General features: G+C 41.7%; 1 long non-coding RNA gene across 1 annotated transcript in view; it reads left to right on the top strand.

Annotated features, from left to right (window-relative positions):
* The window catches only part of LOC142829075 (uncharacterized), a 128,120-nt gene that overhangs the window by 50,846 nt on the left and 54,567 nt on the right, over nucleotides 1-22,707 (top strand). Inside the window, exons 2-4 of the long non-coding RNA XR_012903296.1 lie at nucleotides 135-254; nucleotides 16,995-17,105; nucleotides 18,671-18,789. This is a non-coding gene — a long non-coding RNA (uncharacterized LOC142829075). The remainder of the gene's footprint in view (nucleotides 1-134; nucleotides 255-16,994; nucleotides 17,106-18,670; nucleotides 18,790-22,707) is intronic.

Genomic DNA, 22,707 nt, shown 5'->3' with positions numbered 1-22,707 from the left:
ATAAATGTTGATCAAGTTGCAAGGCTAGCAGTCTCTCTGACTGCAAACCTAATCTTTGATTGTGGCAGCATTTTTGTTGCTTTTGTACTCTACCATTAGGTAGTATAAAACAATAAGTATCATTATTCTTACAGGTTGAACCTCTCTAGTCCGGTACCCTTGGGATCTGACTTGTGCCGAACCAGAGAATTTGCTGAACCACAAGAGGTCAATAATGTCTAGCAGCATTACCAACACCTTCACTTCTTATTGAGGTAAATCAGAGCTAAATAATAGCACAGAGCACTGAGCCAGGACTGGTGGCTGTAAACAGACTTTATGGGACCATGGGAAATTTGGCTTCACCTATGATAAGTGGACATCCAGCTAACTAAAATCATGTTGGACCATGTATGTTGCCAGACTAGAGAGTGCCATACTAGAGAGGTTCAACCTGTTCTTATTTTTCCATGGGGTCTTGATTAAACTACAGTAGTTCTGCTGGAAACCATGTCAGTGAATGCCTTGCAAGTAAAATAGGTGCAATATGTAGAAAAATAAAAACCTGGCTAGGAGTGTAATATTCTGCTATAAATCTGTAAAATATTAAGTGAAATTCTGCAGTCAGTTATACACATACAAACTCATTGTAGTCCATATGGTTGTGTGTGTAAATGAGGTCAGAATTTGGTTTCAGATTACAACACATCATAACATACCAGAAGCCACTCTATTAAAAAAGTGTAAGTACTTCAAGATTTGGATCCATTAGCCAATATTTCACAAGGCAAAATCATTTATTTTTTGTACATCTTGTACACAGGGCTGTATCAAGGCTTTGTGATACAGACTGGATGAGGTGAAACCTCAATGGAGTCTAAACAGTAAAGGCAACTCAGAGGGAATGAACAAAATCAAGCAGAAATAGTGACTGCAAGTTATTGGCAGGCAACCAAGAGTCAGCTGGTGGCCAGGAGAACAAGAATTTACAAGACCCAGTATATTTGCTTGTTGGGCATTTTCTCCCCCTGCTCCTATTTATTTGTTACAGAATCCTTGATAAAAATATTGAGCTAAGAAAGATAATCTTTAACCTACCTTACAATGAGACTTGCAAGCATTTTTATAAATAGATTGAAAAGTTATTTTGTGAATTTTGTAAGTACTGCTCTATGCTCTACACAAAGGCTGTTTTGTAACTTCTTATACAACAGTACTCCTCTATGTGCCACAACAGAGATCACTGGACTGTCCCACACAAGTCCTGCTGTACCTTTGGGGGACTCTTTTATTCTATGTCCTGAACTGGAAGAACACCTCTCAATAGGATGTGCAAACACACTGTTCATGTCCTTTCTGCACTGATAACAGGTGCTGAAGTTACTGTCCAATCTAAAGCCTATGGAAGTCAATGGAAACTGTGTCATGCATTTCAGTGGGATTAGGATCAAGCCCTTAAAATACATATCTAAAGATGTTTAGGGAGGGGATCCTGACCCCATTAAAATAAAGAGAGACAGAGTTTCACCCTATGCACTTCTGAAATTATAACTAAAATAATTAAATTAAATGAATGAATGAAGGTTGTGGGCTGTGCAGGATTGATTCAGCCCTCCCAGAGTGTTCTGTCCTCAGGTTTGTGGGGTTTGTAGGAGTAGAGTAGGAGTGGAGAGAAATCAGACAGATGTCCCTCTCAATCCTGTCTTCTGCTATAAGGAATTAAAGGGGTCAGCCATCTTTGGATCAGAAATTGTGGCTTAACTTAGTTCTTATTTTTAAAATACATATTGATTATAATTCACCCAAAGGCTAACAAAATACAGTGGGTTTCTACAGCATAGATACTTTTTTAGGTACATATTTTTATTATGTAGAAAATATAAATCATCTCACTCCCCAAGATGCAAGTTTTATCTTTTATGAATGTAAAGTGTTCATATTCCCCTAGGAGTAGCACAAGATATATCTGTAGCTGCAATTCCTTAAAACAAGCTTGGATCATTCTGTCCAGGTCATGCCCTCATGCTACAGGTCATTGGATCCAAGAGTGAAACAATACATATGCAGTCAGAAGCTTTTTCACATGGCAAACCTAAAGAGATGCAGACCATGATCTGAGCATTATGAACTGAGTTAAGCAGGCAAGCTGCCTCCCTAAAGAAGAGACAAAAATAGCAAAAGATTTTGCTGAGCCAGTGACTTGGCATATGGCAAGTGAATCTTAACTTGGGGGAAGGGTATTTGGGAATCAGCAGAAAAGGCAAGTCTTTGATTCTCATTTAGAGCTTGACTTACAGCTCTTTGGTGTGGAGTCTGCACCTTCTCAGACTTGGTTGTCTAAATAAGCAATGTGGTTTTCAGAGGCACTGAATGCCCAGAATGCACTGGACTCCCAGCCCTGGTCTACACTATGGAGTTATTTCAAAATAACACCCCTTATTTCAAAATAATAAGCTGAGTGTCCACACTACAAAGTCTATTATTTCAAAATAATGGGCTGGTTATTTCAAAATCTGTACTCCTGCTTTCCACGGGGAATAACGCTTATTTTGAAATAGTTATTTTGAGAGTTATTATTTCAAATTTAGTTATTTTGAAATAATTTCCTTGTGTAAACATGCCCCAAGAGAACAAGTGGCAGCCTTTCTACATTAGGTACAGATATTTCCTAACATATACACACAAAATAAGATATTTCATTTTGTCTGTCTTGAAACAGGAGGCTGGTGAAGGACGGGAGGGGGGAAAATAAAGGTTTTTCTATGTTAAAATGCTTTAATGTTCCTTAATATTAATCCTTCAGGCAGAGCTTAGTTGATCTATGCAGAAGGGCTTTCTCCCAAGAGTTCCAGCCAAACGAGCTTTTGCAAAATTCTCTGTTACTGTTCTTTATGAGGGCTTTTCCCAGCCACACTTCCTGCAGCATGTAAAAAGATAACTGACAGAGGGGAAAGCTGATAAGCACAGTACAGATTATTTTAAATGTGTTCTGAGACAGAAAGGTCCTCAGAGCATGTTACAAACATTAAAAAATTAATCCTTCCAAACATCCTTCCAAACATCAATTAATCCTTTGCTTTATGGCAGGGGAAACTGAGGCAGATTTACCCAAGTTGTACTGGAAGTCTAGAACAAGAATGTATATATGTGTAAGGGGCTTCATTGGCATCAAACTTACTGAGCATTCTTCTCAAGCCTACTAGGATGCTCTCAGAAGGACTGCAGATGCATAGAGGCTAATTGTGGCAATGAATGTATCACCTGGAAATTATCAACTTTCAAAGATAATTTGTTTTAGAGATGAGAACTAGCTGCAAAGTCCGGGAGCCTGATTAGCTTCTCATTTACAATGGTACAAATCAAAAAGAACTCAATTGAGTTACATTTGTGTAACTTGTATATGGATAAGAATATACAGAGTTTTTTAATATTAAAAGAAACAAGTGATTTGAAAAGAAAATGAAGCTTCAAGGCATAAGCTTCTAACTACTGGGAATTAGGCGGGAACTTTCTTGGCTAACCACCAACTAACTAATGAAGATTTCTTCTGAAGCAGCAGGCACTGACCAATGTCAGAGAGAGGAACCTGAACTAGATGGACCACTAGTCTGATTCAGCATGGCAGATCCTGTTTAAAACTGGCATCAAAAGAGAATAAGGCTCCAAATCTGGACTTGGATACAGATTTTGAATACTTGAAAATATAAATTAGTTTGGATCTGGGTATTTTGATTCAGCTCATTATTATAAAAAGGAAAAAATATTTGCAAAATCCATATCCAGGTTCCTATTTCTGAACATCCCCAAATCCAGGGCCAGTTTCTATGTGGACCTAATTGTATTTTGCTCTGTTCTTGACACATCATCATTGTTCATGGGAAGTACATGGTGGAAGATACAGTTGATCCAAAAAGTATCTGACTGGGCAGGAGCTTATTAAGGTTCCAGCTCTTAGAAAGGGAGAAGGATATTAATTACTGGATCACATTCAATGGAAGCACAGATAAGATCTGCTCCCCTTGAAATATACCATTGCTCTTGTGCTGTCTGAAAGGACAATGTAGAAGCAAAAAACAAAGCGTTTGAGAAGTTGATGCCCCAAGTTTTTAAAAAAAGTCAAGATTTCCTCCTCTTTCACAAGGGATTTTTTTTAAGAAAGTGTCCAAACACCAAAAAGCCAAAATTGTAATTTCCAGAGAAACTGGGACTGTAGTCCAACAAAGATTGCAAAATAAAAAGGATTTTAAAAATCTTGATTGTAATAAACTTCAAAAAAGCAGTAAGATAGAGATAAAAATGTAAGAAAAGAACCCTGTTTACAGTCACCTTTAATAAACAATATTGAAGTTTGATGGTGCTGTAAAATGGTTTTAAACTTTAGTTACTCGTGGAGACATTAAACAGAGTAAGATTGACTCAAGTTTTAGATTTCTAAAAGCAAACATCTTTAGATGAGTTTCAGGAAAAAGCTTTTGGCCAGCTATAAAGTGCTGTCATTTAATAGGGGGAAAAAAGAATAGCAGAGCCATTACAGTAAAAATATGTTCTTGTTTGCCATGTTTTGTGTGTGCACATTATTGTTAAACTAGCCAATTAGCCCGTCAAAAGACGGGATTTTCAGGTCTCTCCTTCACATTGGTGTTCATTCCTGAGCCTCCGGTCTCTCGCTCCAACTCTCTCTCTCCTCCTCCTACTGCCTCCCCTGCCTCTCTCTTTCTCTTCTCCTCCCCCTCCTGCCTCTCACTCGGGGGACTCCCCGTGCTGCATGCGGAGCATGGAGCCCAAACAGTCGCTTGCGCCACTTGTTGCCACACAGCGGCCTGGCTGAGCGGCACAGAAGTCAGCCGAGAGCCACGGCGGGAGGTGAAGGGGGATGGGGCGGTGATGTTCACGGCCAGGGGGCGGGGCCTGGAGCCACTGTCACACTGCACGTAACCGCCCCGCCCCCCTTCCCCTTCTGCCATGGCACTCAGCTGATTTCTGCACCACTCAGCCAGGCCGCTGCAGCGGAGCAAGCGGCTGTTTGGGCCCCACACTCCCCATGCAGCACGGGCCGCCCAGAGGGACCAGCCAGCATTTCAGGCAACAGCGCCGCCCAGAGGGAACAGCCAGCATTTCAGCATTACAGACACTCAGACATTGGGCTACTATATATATGACTAGCCAATAAGCCTGTCATAAGACGGGATTTTCAGGTCTCTCCTCCACCTTGGTCTTCTCTCCTGAGCCTCCAGTCTCTCGCTCTGTCTCTCGCTTTCTCTCTCTCTCTTTCCTCGTATGCCTCCTCCTCTCTCAGCTCTCCTCCGCCTTCTGCCTCCCTCTCTGTCTCTCTCTTTCTCTTCTCCCCCTCCTGCTTCTCACTCTCTCTCTGCTCCGTCTCTCTCTTTCTCTTCTCCCCCTCCTGCCTCTCACTCTCTCTCCACTCTCCTCTGTCTCCATCGGGGGATGTATGCTTGTCCAGACCCTGCCCCCGGCTGTGTACATCACCGCCCCGCCCCCCTTCGACTCCTGCCATGGCGCTTGATTGACTTCTGCGCCGCTCAGACGGGCTGCCACGGGGGAGCAAGTGGCGCAAGTGGCCGTTTGGGCCCTGCGCTCCCCAGCACGGGAGTGCTGCATGGGAACTATGGGGCCCAAATGGCCACTTGCTCCCCTGCGGTGGCCCGGCTGAGCTGCGCACAAATCAGCCGAATGCCACAGTGGGAGGCGAAGGATGTGACTCAGGCAACAGTGCCACCTGGAGGGAACAGCCAGCATTTCAGCAACAGCGCTGACCAGAGGGAACAGCCAGCATTCCAGGCAACAGCGCCCCCCAGAGGGAACAGCCAGCATTTCGGCGTTACAGACTCACAGACACTGGGCTACTATATATATGATGATGCTCGGGGACTAACGATGACATAGCAGAGTAGCTCTATCTGCCTTAGTATTGCTGAGATATATTCAGCACCCCCACCACCACACAACCTGAACAACTCACAAATATCAGTACATTTAGATTTACAAACACTTCTGTGAGATAGCAGCATGATTCCCATTTTAGAGCTAGGGAGATTGGAAATCCCAATTCTGAAAAACACTTAAATATATGTTTAACTTTAAATCTCTAAGTAGTTCTACTGAAATCAAGTTAGTGGAGCGTGTGTTAAGTGCTTTGCTGGACTGAGGACAAAGTGACTTACCCAAGTCATTGTGAAAGTCTGTGGCAGAGCTGGACAGAAGCGTTCTGAAACAACCTGCCTGCTTTCCTGCCATTGCAGCCAGTCTGTGTTGCAGTCAGGGACTCAAGAGCTTCCAACATTGATGGCAGCACTCTAGGTGGACTGCCACAGAGGCAGGGACCACGCTATCTGTGATAGAAATCCTCTTTGAAACGGAATGGTGTTACTCAACAGAGCTCTACACACAACTTCTGAGTCCCAGGCAAGTGTCTTAGCCACATGACTATTCCTTAGGTTTAGAATGGAATTCAAGGATAACAGCAATATAGGATTTATTAAATAATCTGAAGAAGACATAAAGAATTAAAGAACCTTCAGTCAGAATATTAAGGGGACATCAACACAGCAGGGCTAAAGCCGAAATAAGCTACGCAACTTGAGCTATGTCAATTGTGTACCGTAAGTCAAAATAGCTTATTTAGGCTTTTGGCACTGTCTACATAGCCGGAAGTCCGAGGCAGAGCACTCTTCCTTTGACTTCCCTTACTCCTCATAAAATTATGGTTACAGGAGTCAGAGTAAGAAGTCCTCCAGCTCAACATTATTTTGACATTATGTCAAAATAACGGTTTGCTGTGTAGACACTGACTATGTTATTTCAGAATAACGTGAGTTATTCTGCTGTGTAGACATACCCAAAGTGTCCTGTCCCATTGATTTCACAACTCTGCTGGAATGAGCCCAAATTCATGAGGGCAAACTGGCTCAAATAAAGTAAAACCTAATCCAGTCTTTCACCGACTACTAGCACCAAAATGTTTAGGTTTGCTAGCATTCAATTACTTCTTACTTGTATTTATGTACACAATGTCTGCTTTGAGCAGAGACACACCACAATGTTGTAACAAAGGCTATTTATGGGAAATCTCCAACCTGGCTGGAACAAGAAATTATCAGAAATTGCATCTAAGGACATTTTTTCCCATGCAGTGTTAACACCAGTTACTTGAATCATCAGAAACTTTAGAGGCTCAGCTGAATGGACTCTTCAAATCTTTTTCTGATGCTAATGTAAATTCTTACTTTTTATTACTGGAGAGTTAAATTAGTATTTCTGAGCTGGTTATTTTCTGCTTTGAGAAGGCAGCTGGAACTGGTAGACAGTGGTTCTCAAAGTGCAGTCCACAAACCACTAGTGGTCTGCAACCATCTTGCAGGTGGACCTCCCCCCCCTCCCCGATGTGGTTGAAACACATGTGCCTGTCTCCTGCTGAGGAGGAACCGTGAGCCTTACAGACCAGATACGGTTCACAGGGAGAGGAAGCAGTTCTGCGCAATGCTGCTCTCCCTCCCTGTGGCTGATGGGATGGCAGCACAGGAAACTGCTCACCTGGAAGCTTTCCCCACTGCTTCTGTTGGCCAGAATCACAGCCAATGCATGCAACAGGTGCTGCCTGAAAGCAGCGGGATGTGCAGAGCTAGGTAAGCACCTCTAATTCCTCTCCAGACCAGACTCTGCACCCCCCCACACTTGCCTTCACACACACATACCCTCCCACAAAGATCCCATACACTCACCCCATTCCTGCTGTCTTCCTCCCTCCCAGACCTGCACTCCCCACCTCTCTTTTGCACCCTCCCTCTTACTTAGACCTCTCATTCCCACCTGCACCCTTCCTGCTGTCTAGATCCCCCACCCTCAGCCTGCTCTGTACCCAACCTCCCAGGCAGATCCCTCCGCACAGCTTGCTTTTGCACCCAACCTCCCAGCCAGATCACACCCCCTCACCCTCAGCCCACTTCTGTACTATATCTCCTACCTAGATCCACACCCTCAACCTGCTCCTGCACCCAACCTCTTGGCCAGACCCCACTCTGCTCTTACACCCTAACTCCTACCCAGACCTCTGACATTTACCCCCTTCTGCACCCCACTTCTCACTCAGATCCTGTACCCGTGTCCCTATCCCACTCCTTGGCAGCCTCCTCCCACACACTGAACCCAACATTTTTGGCCCCACTCTAGGCTCTACAGAAGCCACAAAATCTACTAGCTCTGGGACCCCAGAAGATTTAATTCGGCCAGTGGGAAGCCTTGAACTTCCATCTTCCCTTCCCTTCCACTCCCCAAACTGTGAGGCTGCAATGCGAGGGGAGTGAGGCATCTCAGTCAGGGAAAACATCAGTGAGGGTTGGGATTTTTTTGTCAGTTTGTTTGTTGGGAGTTTTTTTCTTCTAACTTTTGTGTGGCCCCTGACCCAAAGAAGATTCTCCACCCCCATGGCATAAATAAAGACAATGTTGAAACCTTTTGTTTTGGACATAAATTAATATTTTACTTTATTTAAAATGAAGTTTGGTAAACTAACATGATAAAGTTAAAGAGCTTAATCTGTTGAATGATTTTGATTAATAATATGTACTCCTCCTTATATGATAGCTGTACATTTATGTTTTTATGCTCCACTGGCCTAATATGAATAATTTAGTATTTAAGGTATTTAGAGATAAGCAAATACATTTTGTCATCATGTGTGATTGGCTGGTGGTCCACGAAAAGGTTTGCCTTGAGCGGGGTGGGCTATGGAGTGGCCAGGAGATTGGGTCAGGAATGGCCTGAGGATGGGGAATCTGGGCAGGAGGGAGGTGCAAGAGCAGGGTGAGGGTGCAGGGTCTGGGTAGGATGGAGGGTAGGAGATGCTTACCTGGCTCCACGCACCCTGCTGTTCCTAGTCAGCACCCCCCGCAGCTCCCATTGACTGGGATTCTGGCCAATGGGAACAGTGGGGAAAGCCTCCAGGTGAGCAGTTTCCTGCACTGCTGTTCCACCAGCCATGAGGTGGGGGAGCAGCAGTGTGTAGAGCAGCTTCCTCCCCCATGAGCCATATCTGGCCTATAAGGCTCAGAGCTCCCCTGCCCCCTTCCCCAAGGCAGGAAGCGGCTCTGGTGCTCCAGATACATGGGGGTGAGAGTCACAGGGCTGGAGCTGAACCCTGAGTCCATGGTCTACCTACAAGAGGGTCACAGATCATTAGTGGTCCATGGACCACACTTTGAGAACCACTGCCCTAGAGTGACTTCCAGGTTTTGCTTGAGTAGTTCCTGTAGCTGGGGAATGCTTACTTACCAAATCACCATCAACTGGGGCTAGTGAGTAGGTCACATGCAAGGTTGCATCTGGCCTGCAGAGATAACAAGATCTGGAAGAGTTTATAAGAGGCAGGCTAACCACAAGGGATGGCTAGATAAAAGGGAGAGAGGGAGGGAATAGAAATGCAAAGCATTAGGAGGTAAAACTGCTGCACAATGGGGTAAAAACAGGTTTTGTATTGTATGTTCACATGGCCCCATTCTCTAAAGCAGCAGTTACCAAAATATGGTGCACAAGCAATGGATGGCCCACAAATCACTGTCCACAGACAGCTGGCTGGTTGTAGGGGGCTGTTTTCTTTGCCTTGTTTCCAGCTGCTACTTCACATCAAAAAGATTTATTGTATACATTTTGGTTTTCCTTCTCAGCATTCACTGTAGCTGCCACAGAGACATCACAGAGTTGCATGTGGTGAGTCAGCCTATGTGATTGAGACTGGGAGGTGAGCTATTCGAGAAATGATCCTTCTATGTTACATGGGATTGAGGAAGCAAAGTGGTGGTTTGAGTTGAGAATACGGTTAAATACAAAACCATTCGGCGTATGGGCTCAGTATAGTATTCAGTTTCCATAATCCTGGAAATACAGTTACTATGTCTAGCAAAGAAATTTAGCCAAAGAACCTTCAATTCTCAATTCATTTAGCCTTCAATTCTTGCATAGACAAAGTCTCTCCCCAGTTTGACTATATTAATTTTAATGTAAAAAAAGTAAAAGATTGAAAGTAAGAATGTATTTCCTCCCTCCAGATACCTAAAGATACAGGAACGGGATAAAAAATGTATAAGGACCATACAGCCATTAGAGATGGGCCGGGGGGCACAAATCAAATCCAGATGCAAACTTTTCCAAAGTTAAAGGTGAAGAGGGGAGATTTGGTTTGGTCCGTTATAGATTCAACAGCCAGCAGCAAAATTCAGATCTTGGTTTAAATGTGATCTTCCTCGTGGTTCTTGTGTCTTGGTTCAGGCTCTGTTCTATGAGCATTCTAACAATAAGATATATGCAAGCTAGGCTACAATGACCATTCCCAGGGAAAGTGGTCATCACAGACCAAATTTTTCAGCTAGAACCCTAACCTTACATGCACAAATTGAGTCCCCAGCTATTTGACTTGCATGTGTTGCTATCTGCATGCATATAAAAACATGAGTCTATTTTGCCTATGCAAAAATTTGCATTTGAGAACACAGCTGGAAATCTTCTGCAAATTGGAGCCTCTGTGTGAGTACTGTAATTTCAAAAGTCTTTGTAAAGGAAGGAAAGCAAATTTAGCTCCTGGCTTAAAAAAACCTCTTGCACAAGAAAAAACTGTGCTGGACTCCCACACAGTCAAACACCCAATAGAAATATTTGGACACAATTTTTCTGTCAGTCACCATGGTCCATGATCCTTTGGAGACCCCAGGACTCTTACTAGAAGGACTGTGTTTTTTAAATCATCTTAGCATTAGGAATTATGGGGCAATTGCAAAATAGGAATGAAGTATGGAGAATGACACTTTGAAATCATTTAACCCACTTCATTTTTTTTCCAACCCTAATTGAAAGCAAATAGAGCAGAGGACTAAGATGCCTCATAAGAGCATCCCAGAGCTCAACAAACACTCTCCTCCCACAAGACTATAACAGATGTCATCACATGTATGCAGCAGGCCTATTCTCTTCTAAGAATTCACAGTACTTATTCAGGCTGTGTCTAGACTACATGGCTCCATCGATGCAGCCATGTAGATTAGACAGATAGGCAAAGGGAAATGAAGCCGCGATTTAAATGATCACAGTTTCATTTAAATTTATATGGCTGCCGTGCTGAGCCGACAAACAGCTGATCAGCTGTTTGTCCGCTCAGTGCGCTAGTCTGGACGCTCCCCTGCCGACATCAAAGCCCTTTGTTGGCAGCCCCGTTATTCCTCATGGGATGAGGTTTACTGGGGCTGCCGACAAAGGGCTTTGATGTCGGCAGGGGAGCATCCAGACTAGCGCGCTGAGCGGACAAACAGCTGATGAGCTGTTTGTCGGCTCAGCGCGGCAGCCATGTAAATTTAAATGAAGCTGCGATCATTTAAATCGCGGCTTCATTTGCCTTTGCCAAAAAAACAAATCTACATGGCTCCGTCGACGGAGCCATGTAGTTTACACGTACTCTCAGGGTCCTGCTGCTTTGTGAAAATTGCCCCATTCCTTGTTGTTGTTGTTTTTCTCCCTTGGGCACACGGAATGTTAGACCTAGAACTACCACTAATATCAATAGGAGTCACAAAGCTAAAATCCTGTGCCATAATATAGATTATAGGCATTCATGTTTATAAAGAAAGAAAGACACAAAGGAGGATAGTTTGGTGGAATAAGAAATGGGCTTAACTAACAGAGTAGCCTAGATAGTAGAGAACTGAGCTGGGACTTGGGAGAGCTGGGTTTTATTCCTAGCTCTGCCACTGAATTGCTGGGTGATGTGCAACAAATCACCTCACCACTCAGCTGTAAAATGAGGATAAAGATACTGTCCTCTGTAAAGTGCTTTGAGATCAGCTGATGAAAAGCACTGTATATATGGTGGAAAGAAAGAAGGGGGCTTACAGGAAAAGATCCACAGCCATTTTCAAAGTAAAGAAATATTAAGAAAAACTCTTTGAACTGTAAGATGATTTATTAACAGGCATAGATGGCACTTTGCAGAACCCAATACATGGCTGATCTAAATTAGAGTGGGCAGAGCATATGATAAAATATATGAAACAATCCTACAATAGCAGCTGGAGGAATATTGGCACCTAATAGGATTTTCCCATCTCTAATGCCTATGAGCTCAGAAATGCTGGATAATAGGTGGTGAACATGATGATGGTAGTTTTTGGGAGAATACAAATACTGCCATGTGCTGTAAAATAAGCCCTGAAGATGTGACCATGCTTGAATAGTTCCCCTCAGCCATGCCCTGCATAAACATCATTTGAATTACTTAAGGCTGCCTTAGCAGCAGTTTTTGCTTGTGCACTCATCTAATCCAGAATATACAGTTTTCATTCCTAGGCCTCACATTACAGTTACGTGTGTGTTTAGTGACCCTTCTTTTTCCATTCATGCTACTTTGTTATCATATTGCAAGGTATCACCACAGTCTCACACCAAGCTCTTCATTCCCTTTTTTATTTGTATTTCAGCTAGACCTAGGGATACCAGTCAAGTATCATGACTAGAGGCAATTAAGGGAATGGGCAGACTGAGTCACATGTCCTCCCCAGATTTATGCAGGGTTATCATGCCCTTCCCTGAAGCCCACTACATACCACCAGAACTTTGCATTGTGTCCACCCTCCTCCCATCAACCATTACATGTTGTCTTTGCTCAGGAGCTTATCACACTAATCATGATAGACACTAAAAAGAAAACTCATGCCCCAAAAGAGTCTAGGTCATGACAAGTGGCAACAGGAGGATGAGATATACAAGCAGAGGAAGAGGAGAGAAGAAGCTGACCAAAAAGTGAACAACTTAGTATGCAATAAACAACAAATATTCTTGCAGCACCTTAGAGACTAACCAAAAATTTAGATGGTATCATGAGCTTTCATGGGCGCAGCCCACTTGTTCAGGTGAATTGAGTTTAAGGGGTCCAATTTTCAAATAAATTGCAGAAGGAGGAGATATGGGGAAGAGAGGGAAAAAGAAGAAAAAAAGGCTACATCTATACTGCACCTCTCTTCCTCAAAAGCTTATGCAAATGAAGCACGGATTAGCATATTGCTACACTTTATTTGTATAATTATTAGGGGCCGTTTTTGTGGAAGAGGCTTTTGTGCAAAAAGAAGCTGTGCAGACAGCTCCTTTTAGCACAAAAACCCCCTCTTGTGCAAGAGCCGTTCTTCCTGAAAAAATGAGGAAGAACGGCTCTTGCACAAGAGGGGGGTTTTGAGTAAAAAGGAGCCATCTACACAGCAACTTTTTGTGCAAAAGTCTCTTGCACAAAAACGGCTCCTAATTAATTATGCAAATGAAGCCTGACAATATGCTAATATGTGCTTCATTTGCATAAACTTTTGCAGAAGAGAGCTGCAGTATAGACATAGCCAAAGGGAAAAGGGTATCCATGCTAAATGAAGCTGATAAGAATACTTAGTATCCACTTTATGTACCCTTTGGTTGGTTTTTTATGTCATTAGGATGTGGAATGTACTGGACCATCCAGCCAATGTCTTTGTTTAGACTTCTTTTGTAGGAATCAAACTTGTAAATGAAATTAAGTTCTGTAGTTTCCCTGTGGGGCTGGCTTTTGAAATTGGTTTGAAAAATACAGTGACTTTGAAATCCATTAATGAGTGCCCAGGCAATAAGTGTGCAATAAGTGGACATGTCTACACTAGGAAATTATTTTGAAATAAGTAAAATGACATAATTCCAGATTTAACAAAATCAAAATAGCATGTCCCCACTATATCAAAGCATCAAAATTAGTCAGAATTATTTCAAAATAGCACATCCACACTAATTGGAGCCAGTTTCCATGACCCCAGACTCCTTAGTGGTGGCTTATTGTAGGAAGCTGTCCCACCACAGGGGCCTAAGTAAAGCAGACCTCTCCAGGAACCTTGTGAGAAGGAGTGAGGGGTTCCTGTGTGATCCCCAGACCAGTAGGCTGAGTGAAGAGCATGCAGCCCCTTGCAGCCATCACCTACCCTCACATGTGTATAGGGAAAGAACTCACCTGAATTGCCTTCCCTGGATTCATCCAAGGCCTGGGAGAGATCCTGAGAAAGGTGGACTGGCTCCAGGATGAGGAGCAGCTCATGGCTGGCAGACATGGTTGCCTGGATGTCCACCTCCTCCTACTATTACTACTATTCCTCTTCATCCGCGACCCCGCCCCTGCCTGGAGGCTGACGCCAGGCATGTCCTGGACAGACTCCACGATGACAGGGCAGAGATGACCAGCCCTCCCTCCCAGGATGGCATCCAGCTGCTCGAAGTAATGGCAGCTGTGCGGTGCCACCCCAGAGCATCCACTCTGCTCCCTGGCCTTGTGGTAGGCCTGTCAGAGCTCCTTCACCTTCATGCGGATCTGGTCAAGGATCCAGTTGTGGTCCTTGTCAACCAGGCTCGCAGCAATCTGGCCGTACATGCTCACATTCTTTTTCCTGGTGCAGACATCCTGGAAATTGGTCTCTTCCCACCAGACTTCGGTGAGGTCCAAGATCTCTGCAGCACCCTAGTACAAAAGGGCAAAAGTTACAGAAACACAAAGTAAAGGAAAGTATTCCAAGAGTCATGTATATTTGTGTGTCTGGAGGCAGAGCGGGAGGGGAGGGTGTTTGTGTGTGTAATAAAACTTTTTTATCAGTTTTGGTGTAAATTATGAGAGCAATAATCCTATAATGAAAAGAGAATTGTTTTCTATAGGGTGGTGACTATACCGAATAGATTTTAAAAATTAGATCAGGGTAGATACTAACAGTGGACAGAAAAAACTTTGCATCTGTTAAGGTTCTCAGCAAAATTTGGTTAGGGCCATCATATCCAACCATCATGGATTCCATAATTCTCATGACAAAAGACTATCCTTAGTCATGAATAAGCATCAGACACACTGGGGGATGATACCTTGTTGCTACTGGTTATGATCAGACATATAGGTTGCTCTGTGCTTACTGGGCTGTCCTTTCCCCAAGGAGCTTACAGTCTTGTACCATTGACCCTTGTACAATTTTTAATTGCACTTGTATTAAAATTACTTTCTAGTATAGCACAAGTGATTCAGTGTAGCCTTAACATCAAGTTAGTATGTGCCCTGTCTAATGAAGCAAGCATTAAGTAAATCAAAGTAAATATGTAGTAGGGATATTGTTACTGTTTTCCCTGCTACATTCTCCAGCTATTCTCTGAACAATGTGATTTTTAATACTGCAAGGCATGTTTTGACTTTGATTTCACAGGCAAATTTACAAGAAAGGTCTGTGGTATTCTGAGTTTGTGCTAACATTTTTATTTCCTTACCATTACTGCTTTTGTGGACAGTAAAAATCACAGTTCATTTGCACAGAATAAAAAATAATATTTTAAAAGCTTAGACATTTAGAGTATAATATATCAGGAACTTTGCTTCAAACAACCCACTCCTCTATCAGTGTGTTGTGTAATATAAAAGAAAACCCTTTTTCCTAAGAATTGTGTTTGTAGTGCTCCAAAATGTGATTGCAAATCACTGCCACAGTTTATCATCATAATTAAATATAATAAAAAAGCCATCAAAACGGCTCACGCTGCTTGCCAGAAACAAACTAACTAAATTTTTGCAGCACAAGGCAAACAATAGACCGCCAAATCTTGCAGCCTTTACTTCACTCTGAGCCAAGCAAGACTCCCACTGGCATCAGTGATGAGTTTTACTTGAGTACCAGAAAGAGCTGGTCAACAATTTTGAGTTCTTTTATATCAGAATGTGCCAGCAATAACCCCTCTAAATAGACATTTCCTTACAAAAAACATGGGATCGCTGGAATTTTGCTGGTTATGAATGTTGGTTCTTTTATCTGTGCAATGCTCTGTATCAAAACATTTCCCAAAGATCATTACAAAATGTTGGGATAAATACATTCTTGATGAAATTCCACTGAGTTCAAGAAGGTCACACAGAAACTGAATATGACCATAGCATGTAGAACTGAAGAGAGCTTTGAGAAGCCCAAAGTATTCCACTCACAGCTCTAAGTTTGTTGTACCAATAATACAACTATTAACAATTCCCTGCATTCACAGTTACTCATTGGATGATAAGATGGAGCTAGTATCCTGTCGAGAGGGTCTACAATATGGGGCTGTCTCTTGCTTTTGAAAGAACAGCGCCATGTATATGAAGTGGATGAAACTGTCAAACAAGGGCATCTCTGTGTGATGGCCATATTTTCCATCATTAAAATGATATTATGAAGCATTTTATGCTATAAAAGTTTTTCAATACAGGTACTTGAGGAATGTATTGCACTTATTACGGGGCTATATAGACTGGCACATCACCTGGAAGGCAGCATAGAATAGTGGTTAAAGTAGCGGACAACAGTCAGGAGATTTCATTTCTAGGGAACTTGCTACTGACCTGCTCTGTGGCCTACCCCTTTTGTGACTCAATTTCCACATCTCCAAGTGGAGATCACAATAGCTACCATTATTTTGCTGAAATAGATAACAAGGCTACCCCTCTGAAAACTGCCATTATAAAATATTTTAAGACATCACATAAAAGCAGCTAAGTTCTAAATAAGTAGTAGCTGTAGTGGTCAGTCAACACATTTTGAACACGTGCCAAAAGATTCTTTGATGAGTATGCATTACATAACTCTAAAAACAACTAAATGTTCCTCTAGAGTGTGGAACTTGGAGTGCAGAAAGAGCAGTAAACATGAAACACAAAGAGAAAGCCACTGCTAAATAAGGTTACTCTGGCCTGAGACAGATGCATAAATGGTTACTCTCCCAGATTTTATACACAGACAATTGCTTCTAATTTGGCAAGCAGAAGGCAGTTCAGGTTTCCAATATGAAAAGAAGCAGAGAATTGGTAAAACTTACTAGCATCCTCCAAATATGTAGGGTGTAGTCCACATAGTGAGGGGCTAAATAAAGAAGTGGCAGAATGCTCCTATCTTCCAAACCTCAGACTAAGAAAAATAAACCCTACAGGCAACAAAGTTCTCTTTGTTCATGAACAGGTCCAACAGATGAAATGGATCCAATGCAAGGAACCAACCCACGAGTAGCTTTGCCAGAGGGGGAAGGAAGGTTCAGAAAAAATCTTCTCTCTAAAAGGTTCCTCTAACAGAGTAAGTGTGTGACTATCACATGAGCCTCACAAAGTTGCTGATTCTGGTTTTACACAGTTTAATCTGCACCAATGTCAAAAGAGTTCAGACAGGTGAAAGATCAAAAGTAGTCCCAGGATGCAAGGAAGATACTATCTTTAATCAAGCCACAAGTGCTCAGATTCATGGAAGGTACCTGGAAATGCTTCAGGAAGGCAATTATGTTAAATTAGTTCCCAATGCCAGGTTTTGTCTAATCCTCAGCATTTAGAAAAGCAATAAGCCATGAAAAAGCAGCCAGTTGGCCATTAAATATAGGAACAATCAAGCAAATCCTCCAGAGGAAGGCTTCTCAATTATCTTTGTGACCCCCAGGAAGACCGAGGGAAGTGTTGCATTTGAAGTCCTTGACCAAGCATATCACAAACCCATCAGTTCTCATGAGTTTTACTAATAATCTTATTGGAGAGTTACCTGTCATCCATGAACATGATAGAGGTTCAACATGCTCCTTCTTGTCACCCACCAAACTGTCCTCAAAGTTGCATCATTAGCACCACATTCTTCTTTACAAATTATTAGTGATGCCATGGCTGTTTATAAAGGTTCTCATATCACTAATAGCGCTTCTTCTATTTTGCACTCCCCACAACCACTCTTCTCAACCAAATGCCTGGAAGTTTCCATTTAATGGTCTTCTGTCCTTCAAGCAAGTCACAGCAAAAGTAAACTTCTTTCTATGAGGAAGAAGCCTTTTTCTGAAAGGACAGGGAAGAAGAAGTTTTTTCAAAATAAGAGGAAAGAGGAAAAAGCACAGGTGCCTTGGTGGCCACTCCATTCATAGTAATCATAGCTTACATGTGATATAGTGTCCATTCAGTGTGGACACTATCTTTTGAAAAAGCAGATTTTTTTTTATGTGCATTTGCTGTGTAGATCCTCTCTTTCAGAAGAAGTTTTTTCAGAAGATCTCTTCTGGAAAAGCTTCTTCTGAAAGAAGCCTGCAGTCAAGACATAGCCTGAGTCATTCATCTGAGCTGTACCCTATATCTGCTCTTAACATTTGCATGGCTTGTGAGTTTCTTATGAGAACAGATGTGACGTGTTTTCTTCAATATAGGATTGCAGCAAGGTAGGTCTCTATCTATCCTTCAGTGGGAATCTTTCCATTGATTTTTGGATTGGGTTCTTAAAATAGGGGTTGTTTGTTTGTTTGTTTGTTTATATTATAATGTGACAATTCCTAAAGGCACCAACCAAGATCAGGGTCCCTACTGTGCTAGCTGCTCTCCAAACATATAGGAGAGGATAGTTTCTGTCCAAATGAGTTTACATTGATGTTTTTCTCTTGGCTTCATAATTCTCTCTGAAGGCCTTACCATCCTGATGCTAACTGTGGCTGTAATGTTAAGTTTAAAAAAATAATTTATATAAAAGTAAGTTTTTCCCTTTGATTTCCCAAATCAACAACATTAAAAGAGCTTCCAAGTATTAGGGCTTGCTGTTAAGTAAACAAAATACATTGCAATAGAGACATCGCAAACAGGAAGTGCTTCAATTACCATACTTTCTCTCTGTGTCGGCAGAACTTGCTAGCGCAAATCCTGAAGTGTAGGCTGATAGCTGAGTTCTAGCAATCTCCAATTAATCCATAGATGTAAACAAGCCTGCTATGCTGGATGGCTCCAAGGACAGAAATGATCAGGTAAGACCAATTCTCCTGTAGGGTCCAAAAATGACTAGGGGGCTGGAGAACATGACTTATGAGGAGAGGCAGAGGGATTTGGGTTTATTTAGTCTACAGAAGAGAAGAGTGAGGGGAGATTTGATAGAAGCCTTTAACTACCTGAAGGGAAGTTCCAAAGAGGATGGAGAGAAGCTGTTCTTAGTAGTGGCAGATGACAGAATGAGGAGCAATAGTGAAGTTACAGTGGGGGAGGTCTACGTTGGATATTAAGAAAAACTATTTTACTAACAGGGTGGTGAAGCACTGGAATGGGTTACCTAGGAAGGTGGTGGAATCTTCATCCCCAGAGGTTTTTAAGTCCCAGCTTGACAAAGCTTTGGCTGGGACGATGTAGTTGGGGTTGGTCCTGCTTTGGGCAGGGCATTGGACTCGATGCTCTCCTGAGGTCTCTTCCAGCCCTAGGATTCTATGATTCTATGATATACAACCTTGGTTTAACTGATCTTTAAGAAATGAGAGCCTGATCAAAATCACATTTCAAAGGAATTTCCTGAGCAACACATAGCCATCCAAACATAGATACAATATAGTAGGGTAGAGCAGTGTTTCTCAAATGGTGTTCCATGGAACCCAGGGTTCCATGAAGTGAAAATAAGGATTCTACAAGAAAATTCCACTACAATAACATTTTATTATTTAAAAATATAATTAATATTATGTTATTTTTATTTTTAAATATGTGCAATTGAACTATATGTTGATCTCATTACTTTGTTTAGCATTTGTTTATTATTATCCTTACTTATTTGTGGTCTACTTTTTCAGCTCCATATATAAGACTGTTTTTAGGGGGTCCACAAAATTCTTTTGAGTTTAAAAGGGTTCCGTGGACAAATAAAATTGGGAAACACTGGGGTAGAGGATCAAAAGAAAAAATCCCAACTATCTTCAATGGGATTTGTATCAGATCCATATTGATAAATCCTAATGTAATTTACCATGCATGATTATTTCACAGATATTCAAACTGCAGGTGACCTTCCATAACACATGTTCCCTGGCAGCCTCAGACTGGGTTTAGACCATGTGCTAGGCTTAATATTGGATTTTAATTGGGTTCAATAGAACTGAAATTATGATTACCCTAATTGTTCTTCTGCATCCCCTTCTCCCAATATCTGATCTTAATACAAGTGACCTTTCCTAGCATCTGGTGGGAAAAAAAATATTTTTTGAATCATTGCAGACTGAGTTTATCTGAACCCGACGATGTGCAGTTGGAAACCAATTTTTTATTCTAAATGTAAGAATAATTTCAAAATGATTATAGGGATAAGTCACTAAGGGCCTTGCCTGACATTCTGGACAATCTATTTTAACCCTAAACATAACACCACATGGGTTTAAAAGTAGCCATTCTTCTACAAAGGAATTTCACTAACCAGTTACAGAGATAGACTGCAGTAGTGGAATTTAGCTACAGATTTGACACTGTTACCCTGGGCCTAAACAAAGACATTAATTGGTTGGTGCATTACAAAGCCAATTTCTCCTGCCAATAACACTGCATTTCCATATGAAAAGCTATGTATGGGATACATTCTGCCCACTTAACTAGCCTCATTAACACAGGTCCTACAATTGTCAGGTACAGATCCTACAATTGACAGGTACTTCTTCTGCTGTTTTATATAGATAGATATAGATATATGGGTTTTGCCCATGAAAGCTCATGAGTCTATATATTTTGGTTAGTCTCATAGGCTACGTCTAGACTGCATCCCTCTGTCGACAGAGGGATGCAAATCAAGCACATCGAAATTGCTAATGATGCCGGGATTAAAATATCCCATGCCTCATTAGCATAAATATGGCTGCCGCTTTTTTTTTTAAATAGAGTTTTTAAAAAAAAACGGCAGTCTAGACGCGGATCTGTCAAAAATAAACCCCTTTTTGACAGATCCTGTAAACCTAATTTTTTGAGGAATACAGGATCTGTCAAAAAAGGGTTTATTTTCGACTGATCCGTGTCTAGACTGCTGGGGTTTTTTAAAAAAACCTTCTGTTTTGAAAAAAAGCGGCGGCCATGTTTATGCTAATGAAGCATGGGATATTTAAATCCCAGCTTCATTAGCAATTTCGATGTGCCTAATCTACATCTCTCTGTCAACAGAGAGGTATAGTCTAGACACACCCTAAGATGCCACAGGGCCACTTGTTTTAAATTAACAGACTAACATGGCTATCCCTCAGATTTTTTTAACCACTTGATTTGATTCACACAATCGAATACAGTCCTATAAAATCATTTCCAGTCATCTTTATGCACTATTTTTAGTCCAAGTTTTCTTTGGCAAGGTTTAAGAGCTTCTGAAGTGTTTAATAGCTACTTAAAAGAAACAACAAGCACTATTTACAGCAGATCTAACCAAAGGAACCTAGACAAGTTATTATGTTTACAAGAAATGAGTGTGTTGGGACAGGATATGCAAGGCACAAGGGATCAATCAAAATGCTGCATGATTCATACACTCATTAGCAAGGTGAAGGCAAAAATGGTCTTAGAAGTTAAGGGCAGAATAGTTCAGTAATAGTTCATTTAAGAATATTTAAAAGAGGTGGCTGACATTGCTGGGAATTTCAGGGGGTCAGCACCTCTGAAAAAAATCAAGCCACTTAATTAAATTCCTAGATTTGGATACCTACATCTAGGTAAGCATGTTTGAACCTTTTGGACATTATTTTATTCTAATAATTATAATGATGCTGAAACAGGATGGAATGTATGAATGCATGAAGGAACAGTAGGAAAAGGTAGAGGATAAAGTGTATCTGTTCTCCTAGAGCCTGACCCGAAGCCCATTGATATCAATGGAATGATTCTCACAGATGTCTTTGGGTTTTGGATCAGATTTCAAGAGAGTTTCTCTTTCTGTGAAATGCATTATTTCCCCTCCACTGTTGTTGCTCAATTTGCTTTTCCCCTGATGTCAGAACTTTTTCCCAAATATTGGTAATAAATCTTTATAATCTTTGGCCTTTAACTGTGTCTTTCTTCCCCAGCACACTATTGTATAATATGTATGTCTGGATGGCTAAGTGTTCCTCTGGAAATTACTCATGAAGAATGAATTGCATGTTAATAACCACACTTGTAAGGATATGTAGGTTGCAGCATCCCATGTGGGTCTTTGTGGTAAATCATAAATTCACATTTCCAGGAAAGTTTCAAAAGTTTTATTTTCTAAGAGGAATATTAATTAGCAAAATCCACATGACCTATCCCATTTCTCCATCCCTTTTTACCCTTTTATGGCCAGTCCAGTGTAGCAGGTAGGAGCCTTAGAGCAGATTTTTATAACAATAATCGTTTCATAAATATTATACTCACGTGATTGTTTACTCATGAGTTCTGCAAGACTTCTGGGGAACCACATCTTCAGAGGCTGTAGAGTAGCAATGAAATTTCTCAGAAGGTACTACTCCAAACCCAAGACTTCCAATAATCACCATGACTGCCTAACCATTCTGTATGATGCTGTGGCCAGGGCCCTACTCTAGGATTAAGGAGACCTGGCCTCAATTCCTTGCTCTGCCACAGACTTCCGGTATGACCATGGGAAATTCACACAGCCTCTCTGTGTGTTGTAAGGATAAGTACATTAAAAATGGTGAGGTGCTCAGATAATACAGTGATGAAGGGCATATAAATACCGTAGATAAACTAACTATCCTCAAAAAAACAACGCTCTGACTTAGGGTAGAGAGACCAAAGTCCCATGATACAAAGATGGCATTGGCTTCTGTGCAAATTCCCCACACCTAGCATCTTACCCTGTGAAACAGAACCACTCCAGTTTCCACTTTGCAGAATATTTCTGGCTAAAATGAAATTCATAAAGCTGAGTGGCATGTCTACCACTCACTGAAATTTAC

The sequence above is a fragment of the Pelodiscus sinensis genome, chromosome 4 (genome assembly GCF_049634645.1).
Source record: "Pelodiscus sinensis isolate JC-2024 chromosome 4, ASM4963464v1, whole genome shotgun sequence".
Lineage (NCBI taxonomy): Eukaryota > Metazoa > Chordata > Testudines > Trionychidae > Pelodiscus > Pelodiscus sinensis.
The sequence above is the reverse complement of the archived record's forward strand: the minus strand, read 5'-3'. Positions and strand labels throughout refer to the sequence as shown.